At 39.5% G+C, this 19415-nt stretch overlaps 1 protein-coding gene across 1 annotated transcript in view; it reads right to left on the reverse strand.

Moving 5' to 3' along the window:
* The window catches only part of PRLR (prolactin receptor), an 88917-nt gene extending 70040 nt beyond the window's left edge, over positions 1-18877 (reverse strand). The window contains exon 1 of the mRNA XM_066569147.1: positions 18721-18877. The gene's annotated coding sequence lies outside the window, so the exon portion shown is untranslated. The remainder of the gene's footprint in view (positions 1-18720) is intronic.
* Between the last annotated feature and the right edge of the window lie 538 nt (positions 18878-19415).

The raw sequence follows: 19415 nt of genomic DNA on the forward strand, positions 1-19415 counted from the left end.
AATATAATATTAACTTTTTCCTTATTTGGATTAGAACAGATGAAAACACCTGAAGCATGGTATGAGGTATAAAGCAAAATAGGGCACAGGATTTCAACATGCAGAATGACTCCAGCTCTAACCTCTAGGGGGTCAGCACAGCTAATAGACATCAACTTTCAAAAGAAACTTCTCTCTACAGACAATGAATGTTAAAATAAGCTTCAACCTACTCATAAATTACAGATGTCAACCCATGGGAAAAAAAAAAAAGAAGTTAATATTTTGTAGTTGGGGGGAGTTTTCTTCTAGTCTTTTCTGATGATGCTGAACAGTTAAGTCAGTTTATATGGTACGGCTCTTTGACTAATTTCAGCACTACTGACCAATAAACTCCAGGTATTTCTACTTCTCTTAGCATAATTTACAGTATTCCCATAAATCTGCAGTGAATCAGTTCAAGGAACAAAAACTTGGTTTTTTTATCTCCTTGAACAGATCAGATGAATATCAGTCAAAGAACAAGGGAAGAAGTGGAAATAGTTTGAACTCTTTTGCAATAACACTTAAATCCAATTTTTTTCAAGCAAACACGAAGAATAATACCTGTGAAGTTTTGGTTTGGCTATCAGGATGTAGCTAAAAGGTAAAATGTTAAAGCCAATGAAAAACTAGTTTTTTACTGCCTGATATCAACGTACTATTAAATTACGCCTGTTCAAATAGAAAATGGATTGCTCATATCCATTAAGGTTTCCCTACATAGTTAAGTGACCTGTTGAACCTAGTAAGCAGCAGTCTCTTGACAACAGTGAGCTGAAAAGAAAAACAAGAGTGGAAATACTGTAAAGACATCTTTTCAGGTACTCATGAGTATTGGTTATTACCTGCAACAATAATCCCTCATACCTCTTTGAATGAAAACAGTTGATGCTGTAAATCCTAGTAGAATTGTGATGACATAACCAGACTTCCGTGGATTTACTAGGCAAGAGTTGTTAAAAAGGGTCGATCACAAAGCCAAAGAGCTTCTAAACCTGGCTGACCTTTGGCTCAGCTACCTGAATCACAGGGAACAGCCACACACTCCTCCACAAACTTGGAACACTTAGATGTTATTTAAGGGAATCATAGAGAGATTTTGCAGGGAGGATTAAAATCAACTAAAGACATAAAGAACAACTTTTCTCAAGTAGCAGTAAGGATTCCCATGGAATAGGATAACAAGACCAAAGTTGGAGAAGAAAAAAATTTGGGAACATGGTGTTGATTCTTAAGCTGTGGCTATTGGTCTTCCCATAGTCAGAAAAAGGAAGTTTTAAGGTCAGGTGGAAAAAATTATCTGGGGGGACAAAGTCCTACAGACACAGCAAAATTTATCTTCTATTTGTAGAATCTAGTCCATACAGTCTAGATTACCTGTCTTTGGATGCATAGTCCACATAAAGTTGGGACTCCTCATATATAGAAAGTGAAAATTTCAGGTTTGCGTTAAGCACTATTCACTACCAGCAGCTGGAACCAAGGCAGCAGCTCCCCAGCAACAGGGTAACAGTCCTCAACTCAGACACTGTTTACACAAGGAGTGTAGGTTACACTGACCTCTCTTTCAAGTACTAGGGGTTTAATTCTTCAACACAATGATGAACACCAATACAGCTGCTTATCTGAGCCTGCACTGCAGGGACAAGAAAAAGGAGGAAAAAGAGCTGCTTTCCTCCCCCTTCTGGAGTATTTCAGAATTCTAGTCTGAACTTGTAAATTAATTTTTACATGAGTCAGAAAACAGCAAGCAGGTGTTCACCACTCCTGTGCTTCCAGGATCTGCTCAGCAGCGATGGAGAAGGGCAATGGAGCTGGGGAAGAGTTTGGCACATATCCTGTCAGAACCAGCTGTGGGAGCTGGTGGTGTTCAGCCTGGAGAAGAGGAGGCCCAGGGGAGACCTTACCACTCTCTACAGCTCCCTGAAAGGAGGGTGTAATCCAGGTGGGGCTCAGCATCTTCAACCAGGAAACTGATGACAGATCAAGAGGACATAGTCTAAAGCTATTCCAGATGAGGTTTAGGTAGAATGTTACAAAGAAATTCTTTACAGAAATGTGATTAGATATTAAAATGGACTGCCCAGGAACACGGTGGTGCCATGGTCCCTGCAGGTGTTTAAGGAAAGACTGAATATGGCACTCAGTGCCAAGGTCTGGTTGACACGGTGGTGTTGGGTCACAGGTTGGACTCTGTCACGGGATGAGAGGGAGCTTCAGACAAGCCCTGCTTTAGCTTCAGATTTCTGGCAACTGCTTGAATTTAAGAAATCACTCTGGCATGCATGTTCTAGGGATGGTAAATCAGGTCTATTTACAAAATAAATTATTTATTAAACAGACTGTAGATACAAGACAAAAGAGCTTAATCAGAGTTACTTACTGCAAAGTATAAAATTAAAAAGAAGTACTAATAGATTACAGCACAACATAAGTGTGTGCACAACATTAAGGTGGCACCTATACAAAAGTTAGAAAAATAAACAGTGTTGATTAGGGGCCAAACGTAACATAACATGAAAATATCAGTAATGTACACAGATTCCTTCACTCAACCTCCAGAGGAGTAACTGCAAAGCAGGCATCCCTGCTCAGGCAAGAAACTCCACACATTTCCAGGGAATGTGTACAATATTTCTGCTTTATGAAAGTTTTAGTGTAGCTTTTATAGTTTCTAAAGTGAGGTGTTTGTCAGTCAGAAATCCAACTTATCTTCCAGATCTCTCTCTGACAGTAAGATGTTTATGGGCACTTGGGAGATGCCAGATCACTGTTAATCCCGTGGTGCCAGAATACCTCACTACAAGATAGTTTGTCTTGTTTGAGTTATCTGACCAGTTAACAAACAAAAGATAAGCTCTTGTTGTGGGGGCAAGATGTCCTGCTACAGAGTCGATGATGTCAGAGGTCTTTTCCAACCTAATTAATTGATTCTGTGATTCTGTGACAGTGAGTCGTGCATTTGGTGTACACTAATCTGTCAGTTTGTATACTGTAAAGGACCCACATTTCAACCCTTTGGCACTGGACCACTCAGGCTGTATTTTGGGATACTGTGGAATGGAACTCAAGCCTAAGTTCTGCATGGGAGAAACAGCTGTTGACAGATGTAAAGAAGTGAGATTCTTTAGCAGGGCTGCAACTTGAAGCAGTACTCTCACTATTCTTTTATAGATTCAGCTTTGAAGAAGGAAAACAAAGATCATTACAAGTTTGTTTCATTTAGGAAAGAACATTTTTCCAAATATTCAAACAGCATAACATTAGATTCTAGAAAATACAAGCTCAAGACCTTCTGTTTCTTGATTCAGATCAAGAACCTGAATGCAAGGCTTCCTTTCCTCAACTACAGAGCTCCTGGCTTTGCTGAAATAGTTGTCTCCAGTTTTTTATAAGAAAATATATCTTGTTTTGATGGTGCCTTAGTTAATCTTCTATATCACATATGAACACCTGAATGGGAAGTCCTCTGGAGTATCCTGACCCTGCTTCTTTGAAAATAATCTAAGTAAGTTGCTTCATCAAAGTTTTGCCTTCAACAATTCTATACTGCCCTGAAAAAATACTTTTGTACTGTCCCTTCATTTCACAAAAAGAAAAATGAAAACACTCCTCATTATGCATTAGCCATCTTTCAAAACCCTTCTGGTGGTGCCTTGTTGCTTCCATCCCTCAGACTTAGATTACCCAATTTTTAAAAGGAATAAAAATCTCTGAGACACGTCCATTTCTATGTCCCAGGTTTTTTGGACTGCTTTCCTTTGTAGCAATTTCTCAAAGCTACCTAAATGTAATTTTTAAAAATATCTTTACTATTTCCTTCCCTGGTCCTCCCAGATGTTCACAACAATGCTTGCCCTACTTTCATAATATACTATGACTTTAATTCATCTCTGGGCCCCATCTCTAGCTTATCTCATTCCTAAAAACCTTACAGAGGAATCCAGCTCTTCTTGAGATGCAGAGAGTCCATTACAGTTACAATACAACAGCAAAACAACCTGTCCTTCCTAAATTAAATAAATTTTCCTCCTTACACTACTCCTTGCCTCCTTCATTACACTGCAGAAATGAAGTCAGACACAGCTAATTATCTATGTCCACTCTTTATTTACCACTCTTTACAGGACCTGCCTCACAGTCTCCAACAAGAATAGGCATGGTTAGATTAAAAAGTCCAGGGATCCTCTGATCATCTGTCAAACCCTATTCCATGCCATTAGTATTGAGTTATGGACAAGCCTCAACTCCCGTATCTCAACTTAGCCTGTTTGAACTATTCCTCCTTGAAGAGTTATTACACATTAAATTAGCTAGAGAGCAAAATGCTGAACATAGTACAGCAGCAGAAACATTAATCTGTAATACTGGACAGCCAGGGTCCTTGCTACTGTTAACAGTGTTTTATTTATGAAGAGTGAAGCTACTGACAGAAGAAATGAAATAATTTAATTTTCATTAATATTAGATATTAACACCTGTTAACTGCTTGGTGATATGAAGTGAAATGATTCCAGAATACCTATTCAGATTTCTTTCAAATTGGAAAAAACTATATCATAGTACCTTTATTCTAGTGGATAAGAGAAATCAACTAAAATATAGATTATTGAAGATCTAAGTTAAATTTGAAAGAAAGCAAGGACCTGGAGCTGAATCTCTAAAAATCCATGAGAATGAATGCCCTAGTTTCTCAATTACTTTGGCTAAAATTTTTGGTTAAAAATTATATTAAGAACCACAAGGACGAGACAAGGAATCATGGAAGTTTGTTTTAAAAAGAAAAGAGGTCTATCTGAGAAGAATTATAAAATCATTTAAATAGGCCTCCATGCTTGTTTAAAAATATGAAAATAACTTGTAACTGAGTTCAGAATTTCTTTATCAAACCAGACATTGAACACACTAGTTCAATAGCTGCACTATCCTCTTCATGCTTTTTATGGGGTCAGGTGATGCTTTCAAAAGACCTGAGTGTCATAAAACACCATCTGCTTTAAAAGCACCTCTTTACTCATCAGCTTCACCCCTGAGTTATACTGTTGATGTGAAATAATATTCAGATTTCTTGTGTCTGAAACACAAAGTATTTCTGGCCTGTCTACCTATCAGTATCAGTTCCATTCACATATAAACCAGCTAGTTCTGAATCAATTCATTTGAGTATTTAAATCAGTATTAGTGCATTAATATAACTCTCCACTGGGGCTAATATATGCTGGTTTTTAGTGTTGTGTAATGTAGCCAATTCCCCTTACAGTTTTAGTTAATGAAAGACTCTTTTCCACATTTCCTTCCAAAAACTGTTGTGTAACATCACTGTGTACTGTAAATAGCTTCCCACTTCCATCTGCTATCTGCTCTAAACTGCTCTGGTTTGCAAAGTTTTTGTTTTACAGTTCTTCAACATAAAGCCTTGTTGTAATTTCTTCTGGACTATGGCTACCAGTAGCAGTGGCACATAAAGATTATACTGCAAATAGATTCTTGGTAGTTAATCAGAGCCTGAAAGAGTGCCTAGAAAATTAATTTTAATGAAAACATTTCATAACAGATTGGACATCATGAGACTCTTGAATTCAATGGGATACCCCTTACTAATCAGCTGAGCTGAGTACCTTGTTCTCAGCACTCTGAAAGGATACACCAAAGGCCCCACAAATGTGATACAGATAACAATCATTCTTGACTTAAATTTTGTTTGTGACTACAGTGACAAGAACATATTAAAATAATAAACTAGAGGTTGTCATGGTTGATTCAGAGTACAGATAATGTACTAAGAAAACATAAAGAAACACACAAAAAAAGATTTTTACCGATACCAGTTACTGCCACAGTTTCCAACAAAGTTCAGACAAGCCAAGACAGTTTGAATGATGCCAGGTAATTCTGAAATATGGTTGTATTAGGTTTGTGTGGCAAGGGTTTGTAGCAGAGTGGCTACACGGGATGCTCTGTGAGCAGCTGCCAGGATCTTTCCCCATGTCCAACAGAGCCAATGCCAGATGGATTGAGGATGGACCCATTCCAGGCCATGGGTGAGTGCCAGGGTCAATGATGGCAGGAGCACCTTTGGGAAAATATATTTATAAAGAGGGAACAACTCTGCAGACACCTCCAGCCAGAGAGAGGAATGAGAGCATGTGAGAGCAACAACTCTGCAGGTACTGAGGGCAGTGAATGGTGAGGCAGCTGCTCCTGCAGCCCCTGGAGGAGCCACAGCAGAGCAGGTGGATGTGCCTGAAGGAGGCTGTGACCCCATGGGAAGCCCGTGCTGGAGCAGGCTCCTGGCAGGAGCTGTGGCCTGTGCAGAGCAGCCCCTCACTGGAGCAGGCTCCTGGCAGGAGCTGTGGCCTGTGCAGAGAGCCCCTCACTGGAGCAGGCTCCTGGCAGGGGCTGTGGCCTGTGCAGAGAGCCCCTCACTGGAGCAGGCTCCTGGCAGGAGCTGTGGCCTGTGCAGAGCAGCCCCTCACTGGAGCAGGGTCCTGGCAGGAGCTGTGGCCTGTGCAGACCAGCCCCTCACTGGAGCAGGCTCCTGGCAGGAGCTGTGGCCTGTGCAGAGAGCCCCTCACTGGAGCAGGCTCCTGGCAGGAGCTGTGGCCTGTGCAGAGAGCCCCTCACTGGAGCAGGCTCCTGGCAGGAGCTGTGGCCTGTGCAGAGAGCCCCTCACTGGAGCAGGCTCCTGGCAGGAGCTGTGACCCCACTGTTGGCCCACAGTGGAGCAGCCTGTTCCTGAGGGACTGCACCCTGCGGAGGACCCAGACTGGAGCAGTTTGTGGAGAACTGCAGCCCATGGGAAGCACTCACATTAGAGAAGCACATGGAGAACTGTCTCCCATGGGAGGGATGCCTTGCTGGAGCTGGCAAAGAGCATAAGAAAGAAGGAGCAGCTGAGAAAATGTGTGATGAGCTGACCACAACCTCCACTCCTTGTTCCCCTGCATCACTCGGGAGAAGACAGAGAAATAAAGAGTAGAGTTGAGCCTAAGAAGCAGAATGAAATAGGGAAATTTTTTCTTTTAGATTTGTTTTCTCATTATTATTCTAATCTTTTGACTCTCATGGTATTAAGCAATAAATTAATTTACCTGAACTGTCCATGATGGTAGCTGATGAATGATTCTCTCCCTGTTCTTATCTTGACCCATGAGCCTGCTGTTATTTTCTCTCCCCTATCCAGCTGAGGACGGGAGGGACAGCATGGCTTGGGTGGGCACCTGACAGCCAGCCAAGATTAACCACCACATCACTGACAGCACAGGAAATCACAGTTTTACAGTTACAACATGCTACTTAGATATCATTATTACTGTACAGTTTCTATGACCAGAGTCTCTAGATCTAATTGCTTCGATGGGCACAATACAAACATCAAAGATGTATTTCCCTTTTCAAAGAATGTGAAACCTAACAATCTCATGCATAAAATCTTCTCAGTAATTCAGACTAGAAGAGGTTCCAGGAGGTCATCTAGACCCCAAGAGCACCAAGGAGGGATCAACAATGCCAATAAAATTCCTTTGATTTGTTTAATCTACCCAATTAGGGGAATTTTGAAACCTCTTCAGGCAATGTAGACTACTGATATAATATTTATATTAATGAAATGTTCTTAATATCTATTCTATAGATATTGCAAGCTACAACTTAACCCAAGTACTTCTTTTGCAGCCTAAAAGCAACAGAACAACAAACTGCTTCTCTCTCTGCAGAGCTCAGAGAGTACTTTGAACACTTTAAATATATCTTCTCTTAATATTTAAATGTAGCAGGCTTGAATAATTTTCTCATATGCCACATTCTCCAGATCTCTGAATCTTACTCTGCTGCAGACTCCCCATCTATCTTTTTTAAAGCACCATACCTCTGAAATACAAAATATTTTAGTTGAGGCCTTGAAAATATTGAAGGGAATAAGAGAAACACTTTGAAAAAATCTCTCAACCACACTCCCATTTCTAAATTCTGACAAGGTATTTACTTTTTGCACAGCAGGATGATGTTATTGACTCCTGTTCTTCTTTTGTACTGTTAAACCCCTCATATATACCTGTTCAAATCTGATTATTAAAATTATTAGAGAGGACCCTCTGCCCAAATTAAGGTGTAAATGAGACCATATTCTGAAGTCAACAGTACAGCTTTTATTAAACAGTAAATGTGAGGGAGACAGAGAGAGCAAATGGGGTAAACAAAGGAGAAAGGGGAGAAAGAAAGTAACAGAGAAACAGATCAAGTAGAAAAATTATCACCACTCCATAGGTTCCAACGATGTCCCATTGGTTCTCTTCTGGTCTTCTGAGTGACTGCAGTCTTGTAGAGGTGATGACTGCAGACTGTATCCATCAAGTGGTGGAGAGAAAGAACCCAAAAAACACCAGGTCCATGGGTTTTATATTATGCTGAGGCTATGTGGAAACACCCCCTGTACCTCCCCTGGATGATGCAACACTGGATCACGGGACATTTCATGAGTCTTTGGCATCTTCTAAAATGTTGCAGCTGTCTCTTACCATTGCAGTTGAATCAATCATGACCCATAATAGCCAATCAGCCAAGATGAATACCTTCAGCCTACACGTGGCTGTCCTGGTACTTTGGACAGGAGTTTTCACAGCTGAATCATTATTTAAGGGAGGACATTAGCGTGATAAGAAGGACTTGTGGCTCCTCTCAGGATTTGTTTTTTATCAGCCTCTTACATCATCTGGAAATCCAGCTTCTATCCCCAAGCATGCACACCCTTCTCCATTCTGTGCATCACTAGCAAAGCACTCAGCCAACTGTTTGAGCTGCTAGCACCAACAGTCCAGTCTCTTACATCTGCATTGTTTGAGACATTAATCCCTAGCAATCCAGTCTCTCACAACACCAATTACTTGCCTGAACCCTTGTTACCTCAGTCCTGTATTTGTGCAGTTTTGTATCTGTGTTTCAGAGCAGCACCTTAGTCTTATTTCTACTAAGCAAGTTTTTATTTATCAGAAACCATACAACACTCATAATATAAAAACAACTTTTTTCTCTTCTTCTTCTCCACTAAGCTGGAGTCCCTGTCCTTTCACCACTACCTAGTACAATGGTATAATGCTATCCATGTCACTAATGAGATATAGATTAGTTGTCACACCAAGGAGCTTTGCTACACCAAGCCCTTTTTTGGGCTTTTTTGGTGTAATAAAACTTTTTTGGTGTAGCAAGCCCTTTTTTGGTGTAGCAAAGCTTGTAGCTTTGCTACACCAAGCTCAGACAGAGACCCACTGATAACCAGTTGTAAATAATTTTCCAAGGACTGGACATCCTGTACAGTGGTTTCATATAGACAATGGGTTTCTAGATAATTTATAAAAATTTCAATAAATTGTCTTGAAAGCCTGACCAAAGCACAGATATATGACATCACTACTGCTCTTCTGTCCCTGAATCTTGTTACTTTAGAAGGAAACCAGAGCATTTCTGTTTTCAGAATATTTCATTTCAGTGGGAACTTGTGTTGCTGTTACTTATCTCCATGCTACATGTAATGGATTTATTTCAGTGTCTTACAGCAGTTTATAATCAAGTGATCAACACAGAGAGGGCACAGCTAAAAAAAGATCTGTTAAAAATCTGCACAGAAGATACTAATTGCTAACAGGCTACACAAACTGCTGACCATGTCTTCTGTTGTCTAAAGAAAACACTGTGCCTCCCTTTTCCCCTGGCTTCTTTTAGATTCTAGGGTCAAGACAGTTTCACACAAGGTAGGACAGGAAAGGTGCTGTGCCCACTTTCTTCTACTGCAGGTTCAATCCCTTATAGTGACATGTAAATACTTCTAAAATATATAGAGTAAGGTGTGCATAAGTACTTAAGTACTTATAAATGCATGGACTTTATAAATGAATTTATACTTGCAAAATTTACATATTACTTAATAAGAGGTATCAATTATAAAGTTTAAATATGAATAGGAAAAAAAAATTAGAAAAACAAACAGATACACAACCACGCGTTAACACGACCCATGAAACCCCAACAACATTATTGTACAGTGTTACTTGGTCAGTCTTTAGATCCTGTGCTGTGCCACAAGATAGAGACAATGCTGCCTATTAAAATGGAAAATCAGAACAGAAATTCAACTTTACAGGAACATGTGCAGGGGCACTAAGGAGAGTTCGCAATGGGTTTTCCTCAAAAGAGAAAATCCATTGGTTAAATGATAGATGTGATGAAATTTCTGAAACAAACCTCAATTACCCAGTGTGACAATGACAAGGGCAGGGGATTACACTTACCCAAAGGCCTCCCCTGAACATGATGCAGCAGTAAACATGGGTCCTGTTCAGACAGAAGATGAACTGAAGACAGATTCAAGGTCACCTATACCTTATTAGCAGACTGGATTTATAAACTCAAGATGACTCCTAACCTATCATCCATGACTGAAAGTGCTCAACACATAATTCATCGGGCTCACTCTTCAACAATTTTGCAGCAAAGATCCAGCACAGTTGTTCAGACCTGCACAAATTTTCTCATTCTAGTCCAGGGGGCAAATAATATTACAGCTGAGAGTAATGGCATCTCAAGGAACAAGCTCTTTGGGATGCCTGCTTGCATTGGGGCAACTTCAGACAAATCCAGCATGAGTTTAGTATATTATTTGGAGCAGCCATGAACAAAAAGCAGCCTTGTTAAAATATATCTCCTTTTCTAGTGGTAGAATGGGCCATCTTCCTCTGTATTTCTTGGTTTTTTCCAGTGCTCAGTAGAGTTTACTATTCTTCTACTTCTTCTGTTGGCTGGAATGCCAGAGCACTACCCACCCTTTTCCTTTAAAGGGTTTGAGAAAGGACAGCCCTTCAGGGCTGTGACGTGTCTCTCAACAGCCCTAGAGACTTCCTGCTTTGCCAGACTTCAACTTGGCCACAGCTGCCTGGGAGACATCTGATCACATCTCTGGGCATGGTTTTAGCCATGCTTTTAACATGTGGCTTAATAACTCCCAAACTCCTTGAGAAAGATTATATAGCTTTTGAAAAGAAGCTGTAGAATAAAGTACCTAGTCAACCTGGGATGTTTAATAATTTATGTTCAAGGAGGGATCCTTTTGATTATTTTGCTATTCCCTTTACTACTTACTCTTTACTATATGGTGGCTTTGTTAGAACACCAGAACCTTCCAGGTCATCAGATAAAATTCACAACCTCTTTTCCACTGTGAAATAAGACACACTTGCTTTCATTTGTATTTATTTCAATGCTTCCTCTATCAATATGAGGTTGGTTTACTGGCACATAATACAGTTGATGCAATGAGCTCATTGCATCTGTGTTGATGCAATGAGCTCATTGCTGTTACCATTTTCCAGAACTCACCATAAGAATGGGACTAATAAATCTCAAACCAGCTGGTATTCAACAATGTTTTGTGTAGAGGTAGATGGAGATCAAAATCTTCCAGGCATGTCAATGAAAAGGGAAACTGTCACTGGCCACCCCAGGAGAAGTTTCAAATAACCATGCTAGCTTCCTGGCTATATGACAAATACAAGAACTTTCATCCGTTTTAAGCTTTGCTTTCCTAATTGCAGGACTGAAGACCAGATCCATGGCTGTCAACAGTTAAAGCTCTGTTGTTGAAGCTACTAAGTGTTTATACATTCCAGCAATATGTATATTGATGAATAATGGACTTGCTGCAAAGAATAATGCTGTGTCTTACCCAGCAGCATTATTAATACTATTCCAGCTGTCTGGGTATTGTATTTCTGCTAACCTCACTTCCCACTGGCCTGATGGCTTCCAGGGGCTTTGAATAGCTGTTTGGTAAAGTTCAAACTGGTGTTTTGTGGGGATACTTTGGTGTAAGGTTTGTTGGGGAGCATGATGTGTAAACTGCAGTTTACCATCCTTCTTTTTGTCCCACTCTGGCTCCAACTGCTAAACATCATGGACTGGAGAGGCTTTTATCCAGTTGTTAAATGTCTAGGGCAAGCAACACCCCTCTACAAATAGCTGTTTCTTCCCTCATCTTTTTACTGCTAGAAACTTTTTAATTTTGTCCTCAGTAGCGTTCACTTTTTAAAGCTCATTGGAATAGAATGTCCCTTAATACCTTGGTGACTGTAGTCTATTAAGCAGTACCTCTGACCCTTTCTCACAGTTTCAACTAATACCTGTGAACATCTGTTCATAACCACTGTCAAATATTTCCTTTCTCCCAAACATCCTCACGGCCTTCTTTTCCGAGTGGAGGTATATTTACTCTAATTTCACATCAATTACCAGACATGGTTTTCCAATTCCTTGCACAGCTTGGATCTTTCACACACTTCTGACTCTGGCAAAGTAATGAAGAAGCTGTGGTTATAGTCCTTTATTATAAACTCCAATACCACACCAGTGTAGCAAATGGTAACTGTGTGCTCTAAAACATCCCCATGTCTAGGTTTTGAGCACCGTGTTGAAGCAATCTGTGACAGAAGCATGTACCTCATTACTAATAACAAAGATGTGAAAATTATTTTAATTTAACAGCTTGTGTGAAGGCTGATTTAAGAACGTCTATTCCCTCCCTGGTCTATAATTACTGAGGCAGGAAAAATGGTTTTAAAAGCTGCAGCTCCTTGAGAACCCATTCTGCCTTTCAGACACAGTCCAGGCACACTTGGACAATATGTTCACCACCATTAAAATGAGCTTAATGCTGTTATTATTGTGCTTAGAATAGCCAACAAATACCTGTTACTTCTAAAGGACTTTTTCACAGACATATGTCTATTGTGAGTCTTGATTTACCAGACACCATTTACCTGTTTCATGTTCAGATAACAGTACTGCTTGTTTCAGAAAAGGGCCTTAACTCCCAAAGCTTTCCAGTTCTCCAGGAACACAGAAAATGTCTTTCAACAGATGCTGCAGTCTATCAACATGCTGCTACTACATGCACACGAAAAACAAATTAGGCAACACTTAAGTCATGCTCAATGAAACTTTATTAATTAGTTGATCACTGTGGTGATCTGTCTCCTATTGTCACCATTTCCTTTATTTCAAAGCTGGGTTTTTTGGCTGTTTTACCTTTTTTAAACCCTGTGGTTCTAAGCAAGAATAAAAACAATTAACAGAAAAATTGTGTCTTTTGTGTATTCAGCCAGGATTGTGTTTTCAGGAAGTGCTATGAACTCCACGTCAACATAGGGAAAAGGGAATACATGGAGCGTAATCCCTGTCATGGTATTACAAGTTAGAACACTGAGATATAGACAAGAGTTGCCTCACCTCCCCTTACATAAATTTTTGTTTTCATAATCCCAGCCCAACCATCTCCTCTTGAAGACACATGGTCCTTTAGGAAAACATTTTGGGAGGTAGGTGTCCCTACAAACATGCTCCCATGAAGTTGATTTTTTACTTCTGGCCTTCAACTTTAGTAAGCAATATTAACTATATTTTCTAGAATAGGAGAAAGCTGCGGGACAGCCCCAAGGTGAGCTGGTTGGTTTGAAGATAGAAGAGGAGGGCCTCTTCGTCAGATTCACAGGTCTGGTCTGTTGTTTGGATGACCTGGGGCTGGTTGGATGACCAGGAAGTGGCAGCTTCCTGGACAGCTTTACAGGCTTACCCCTCTGCCCAATGCACGTTCAGATCTTGTTATGTCCCCCCACTCCCTCTGGCATACTCCCACACCATTTAACTGTACTTTCCTTTTATTTTGCTTTCTGTATGTTAACGTTAAATTCTCATTTAATTTTATTATCTCTTACGAAACAATTTCATACACCCTCTTTATAAATAAAATCCTAGTATGGTATAAAGAAGTATAACTATATATGAACATACATTTACACACTTCATACACTTTCATCTGCGTCTTTGTAAAGACACTAAAATACACACAGGTGTGTCTATCTATGAGGGCCTTTGACATACTTCTGTAGCAAAGAAAAAGGCAAAGTTTTCAGCAAGTACAAGAAGTTCAGACATCACATGGGGTACGGCCACAACCATGACAAACAATGACTCCTGTGGACAAAGGGAGGACAAGGCCTCATGGATCTGATACATTTCTAGGCTAAGGGGGCTGTAAGGCTGGAATGGGGACAAGGGCTTCTGCTGACAGTGGTCATGAGACTTTTGAGGGTCAGGTCTTCCAGCAGGAGTTGGAGCAATGGAGCCTGCACCAACTGGCACCAAAGTTGTTCTTTAATTGAGACGAATGACATCTCCCTGGGTTGTAGCCTTATCTCTTCTCCCCTCATTTGTGTAAATCACAACAGAAATCTACACTGCTGCCACTCAAACAAGGAATGAAGAGAGGTACTGGACATAAAATAACTAGGAAAGAGTACATAATAATATACTGTTATATATATATATCTATATAGGGAATGAACTTATAAATACTATTTTAACATACAACAGTAATAATTACAGGGAGTTTGGGGTAATTTGGCATTACTTATTTAGGCAAATTTATGATGCTTCAAATACAGAGATGACACAAGGCATGTGAGGTAGGGCTTTTCTTGAAAAGAAGATTAGAAGACACCCTTTGAGTGACAAATAGACAGGAAACTATTTTTTGTCTTCCTCATACTAGGACAAAATAGTATGATTATGCCAAATTACCTTATCTAGACAAAAAAAAAAAAAAACAAACAAACTCCTTTACATTGTTACTTAAAACAAAGGGGCCACCTGAGGATTCTAACTTCAGATGCCCAGACTTTACCACTGAACCTGTTTAGTTAAACAAGGTAGTTTAGCTAACACTTCCATCTAAATAATTTATATATTAATGTTTCAAAGACTAATTTTTATTCTTAAAATACATATCTTCTATTTTTTTTCCATTTTTATTCTGTATTCACAAAATTATGATCCACCTACCTTTCATAAGGTAAGTAGAATTTGCCCTATAATCACTGAAGTGAATTGTTCTTTATTTTCTCTTCACATCATGATTAAGCAAAAGGAATCTTTTTGAAGAAAAGCCTACTCTTTTTGGATTGTCTTTGTTGAACTCTCATGATTTACCAGCCAATGTGTAGGGGTGAAGAAAGAACAACAGCAGCAATCCAATTTTTGGATGAGGCTGAGAGCAGATGTAGATTTGGCTACAAGTCATCTTTGCTTTTCCAAAGACCATCTCCTCCTTCGTCCAAGAAAGAAGGGTCACACCATACAGCAGCATCCAAAATGTGCTATTCATCAAACAGATGATCTGTTGTGAATTCTAAACCCTCCATTTTTTATATCATTATTGCCCCGAATTGTTCTTGCTCCAGTTAGAGGTCTGAAAGTTTTCAGAAATTATCGGTGCCAAGTTTATTGACTCTTTTTATGGACCAGTACATACTTGCTCAAAGGGAATGTAATGTATCACATGTTCACCAGAAGTGGAAATGTGACAATTTAAAGGCACTGTTAATATGGAATGACTTTGCCCTGAGGGAACAATGAATTTGGAAAGAGAACTGCCATGCCAAAAAGCTTGGGTTACTTCTGGTTGTAAGGGGTTTGAAATTCAGGAGATTAGAAAATTTCTTAAGACAAGGAAAACGAATCATATCAGATGTAACAAACATCCTGAAGGAGATCTTTTCAGAGATCATTATCTGTAGATCTAGAAGGATCATAATGATCATCTAATCTATTACATACAATGGCAATGGGACTCAACCTAAATGCAATCCTGAACAACAAAGATATTTTAACATTTATTTTGAATATTCATTCTTTCTCATTTTTAATTCACTATTTAGAGTGCAGCAGGAAAAGAGAACAACTCTGCCTGCTTGGTCATATGCTTCTGCTAGGTGTGGAGGACATGCAGTACAGGAAGATTCAGGCAGAGCCACAGCTGCACTAGGCAGGTACATGCTGCAAACAGGGGAATTACCAGTGGCTCGACTGGAAGTTTAAAAGTTTTAGGACTAAAAAGTCCTAAAAAAAGTAAATATAGCCTGTTGGACATGAAAGTTTTTTAGAAGGATTAAAGTTTATGTTAAATAGAACCATTACCAACCTGTATCTATCTGTCTATGATAGATAAAGCAAGGTCTCAGAGCAAGGTCACCTCTTCAGTGAGACCAGGCATATAAAAGATAGAAGGGCCAACGTTAGTCTCTCATTATTGCTTGTAAAAAACTGTGCACCCTTGACTTCATAATGTTTAATTAAATTAATCCACAATGATAACTTAGGTAAGAGTGAGGACTGCAAAATAGGTACATCTGACCAATAAATATATTAAAATCACATGGGCTGACTCTTCAAAAAAATTAATATCAACCCTTAGGTTGATCAACTAAATTTAGCCTAACGGCCCATGCGGCCTAAGTATAGACTCACAGATAGAAGATTTTTAGTTCAGAGCTAAGCTAAGGAGAAATGTGATAGTAATCACAGATAAACAAGAGCGGAGACCAAATAAGGCATCCCCCCAAAACTGTAGGTGAACAGTCTGGAAGAGTTCAGTGAGAAAGTCTTTGTAAGAGAAGTTGTTAGACCATTAGATTAGTCCAATTTAAGAGTACAACCAAGAACTTTGGGTACAGGCTGAGCTGCCCTTTTATCTTACCTTGTGAAGATAACAACCTCTCTGAAAGGCAGCTGTACTGTAGAAATAAATGGGAAACAAAAGTGGTGCTGAAGCCACAGAAAATGAAGGTTTTCTGGGAGGAAGAGAAAACTTTGAAAGAAGGGTATTACATAGCAAGATCTTGCAACAAAACTCTAAAAAATCCTGCCTGAAGAATAAAAATATGTATTGATATGTACAGGTGGGCATGTAAACATATAGAAAATATAGAGTTTGTAAATTTGAGTGTCTGGGATACCAGAATATTAGTTTCAAACAAGACAAATGGATGGTAGTAGGAACAAAAGCATTTCTAGTGCTGAGTCTGTAATTAACCTGTGTCTGATTCTGGAGAAGAGAACCACCTGGGAGGATACAGATTTCAATTCAAATAGTGATACACCTGAATGAAGTTGCTGAACTCTATTTGCTTCACTGCCATTAGGATTGTGTGGAAGTCAAACTTCCGCAATCTCTAAATGAAGGCCAGATCTTTCAAAAGCCCCCTGTTTCTGACAACTGAACTTTACTTGCTATGGGTGGTAATTGCAGACAGAGCCATAAACTTGACACATTAAAATGGTATATTTTGTTGAGCAGCAAAAAATGATGATAATACAATATAAATAGCTGAAAAACTTTAACCCCCTTCTGAAAAATAAAGATGAAAATTCTGAGACCGATCCTACTCAACTCAGTCCGCTGGAAAACCTGCCCTTTCAAAGCCTCCCACCTTTGACACAAAAAATTTAGTCTGACAGGTTTCCAGATCAATTTCAACAACAACAACAACTGCAAAATACCAGGATTACCTATCAGCCTTTTTGCTCCTTGCTGGCTTTATGACAACTGCAGTCGGCTTTGTGCTAACTGCATTTCTCCAGATTTTGTTTCCCTCCACGGTCTGCGCGTTCCGCGGGTTTAGTCTTTGTGCAGGGCTTTAACCGGGCTGCACTTTGTCACAGGAGACAGGCGAACCTTCACGCTGCAGGCTCGCTGTGGATGCTCGGAGCTGCGAAACGCGCACGTGGTAAATGGCTGCTTTCCCTAGGCGGGCGTGCAAGCATTACTTGTTGCTAAACTTGCTCGCTGCCTGGCCAATCCATCTGCCTGCCTTGGGAGAGTGCCTAGCGCAGCTAGACAAAAGCAAGCCAAGTCTCAAAAGAAAAGACTGATAGCTGCAGCAGAGCATTTCTGCAGCAGAAATCTTACGCTGGTAACGCGGACACAGAATCCACACAACTGTCTGGCAGGCTGCTGTGCTCTCTAGAGGGAACTCATAGCACGGGAAACTGTATTCATTCCCAGGGTATTAATGCATTCCCAGGTGACTGTTGTAATAGTGAAAATATTACAGATGTTGACGGTACAGTGTTTCAATAAAATGCAGGGAAAACTAGCTAAAAAGATGCCTTTTGGATCAAAGCACGTAATTTTCTTTAGGACTTGCTCATTCACCAGCTTTTCTCTCCATTCTCTCTGAGACCCATTCCCTTCAGCCTTTCACTGCCAGTCTGTGCCAATACCAACACATTCGGAAGATAACACAAAACAGAATCTGATAACTAGTGAATGTATGTGCAGACACAACAGAGTGTAGCACAGGAAGAATAAAATAATTACTGGGGAACATCAGATAGTGGAAGATATTATAGCAGTTATAGGAGTTCCAGAAGGATATTTTCATTAATGAATAACAAAAATAAGGTATATTTACTGAACATAAAATATGAATCAATATATTGTAGTATATTGATATATATTATGAAATATTATGAGATTAGTACTACAAGTAGATTAAAAATGCTTTGAAATAATAAACACAGTCCAACTGTCACTTAGAAAAAAGCATACAGAAGGAGTGTCATCTCTGTTTCTACAGCTTATATCAGTATTTTAAAAGAGAGATTACTGACTTACAAATAGAAATCCTTTTTTGCTTTCTTAGAATGTGAGCCACATTATATTTACCTTACCATATTAAGCTGAACTGATTTTACTTATTTCTGTAAGTTTTTCATTTCTGCTAACAGAACTACAGTTTACTCTGTCCTTCATACAACACCAAACCCTTTACAGGAAGGTAAACATACAGTAGGAACAGATTTAACTGCAGTACTTACTTTTGCCTGGTAATGAAATGTATGTTGACCCATGCCAGCTCATGAATGCTTCCTGAAAAAGGACTTGAAAATCCAGCGTTTCAAAGTGTTTCTCATATATTTAAAGAAGAAAAACACCCAGAAAGAAAGAGGGGGAAAGACCCAAAAGAAAGATAAACAAAGCAAAAGCCTGTCAGCTTTAGAGCTCTGACTGCAAAATATTCAGCCTGGCAGCTCTGGGAGAAATACAACTCTGTGTACTTGTACATGCTCACCCCATTAGAGGAGGAGTCAGTTTTGCAACACTTATGTTCCTTGCTTCAGGCAAAACAGTGATTCTCTTCAGTGCAAGCAATGTTTGCAGTGTGATGGCTGTAAAGGTGAGAGGTGCACTCTGGAGTGTAGGAATGCAGCAGCAGAAAAAGAATAATTGGGAGCATCAGCTACATACTTTACAGGTTGTTGTGATTCCTTTTGAATGCTTATTGCCCATGATTTTTTTTTTTTTTTTCTGAGGGAAACCTAATACCCCTTCAACATAAACTGCATCCATAATGGTTTTTGTGTACCAGTAGTTCATGTTTTATATTTTAGAATAGCAGATTTATTTTTTTTACAACAGAGTAAAAGGTATTGGCTTTACATCAAAAAGCTGATTAAACAAAAGGAAAAAAGTCTTCTTTTGTAGTTTTGAGAGCTATTATGCAATAAGGTTG

Source organism: Molothrus aeneus, chromosome Z (assembly GCF_037042795.1).
Source record: "Molothrus aeneus isolate 106 chromosome Z, BPBGC_Maene_1.0, whole genome shotgun sequence".
Taxonomy (NCBI): Eukaryota; Metazoa; Chordata; class Aves; order Passeriformes; family Icteridae; genus Molothrus; species Molothrus aeneus.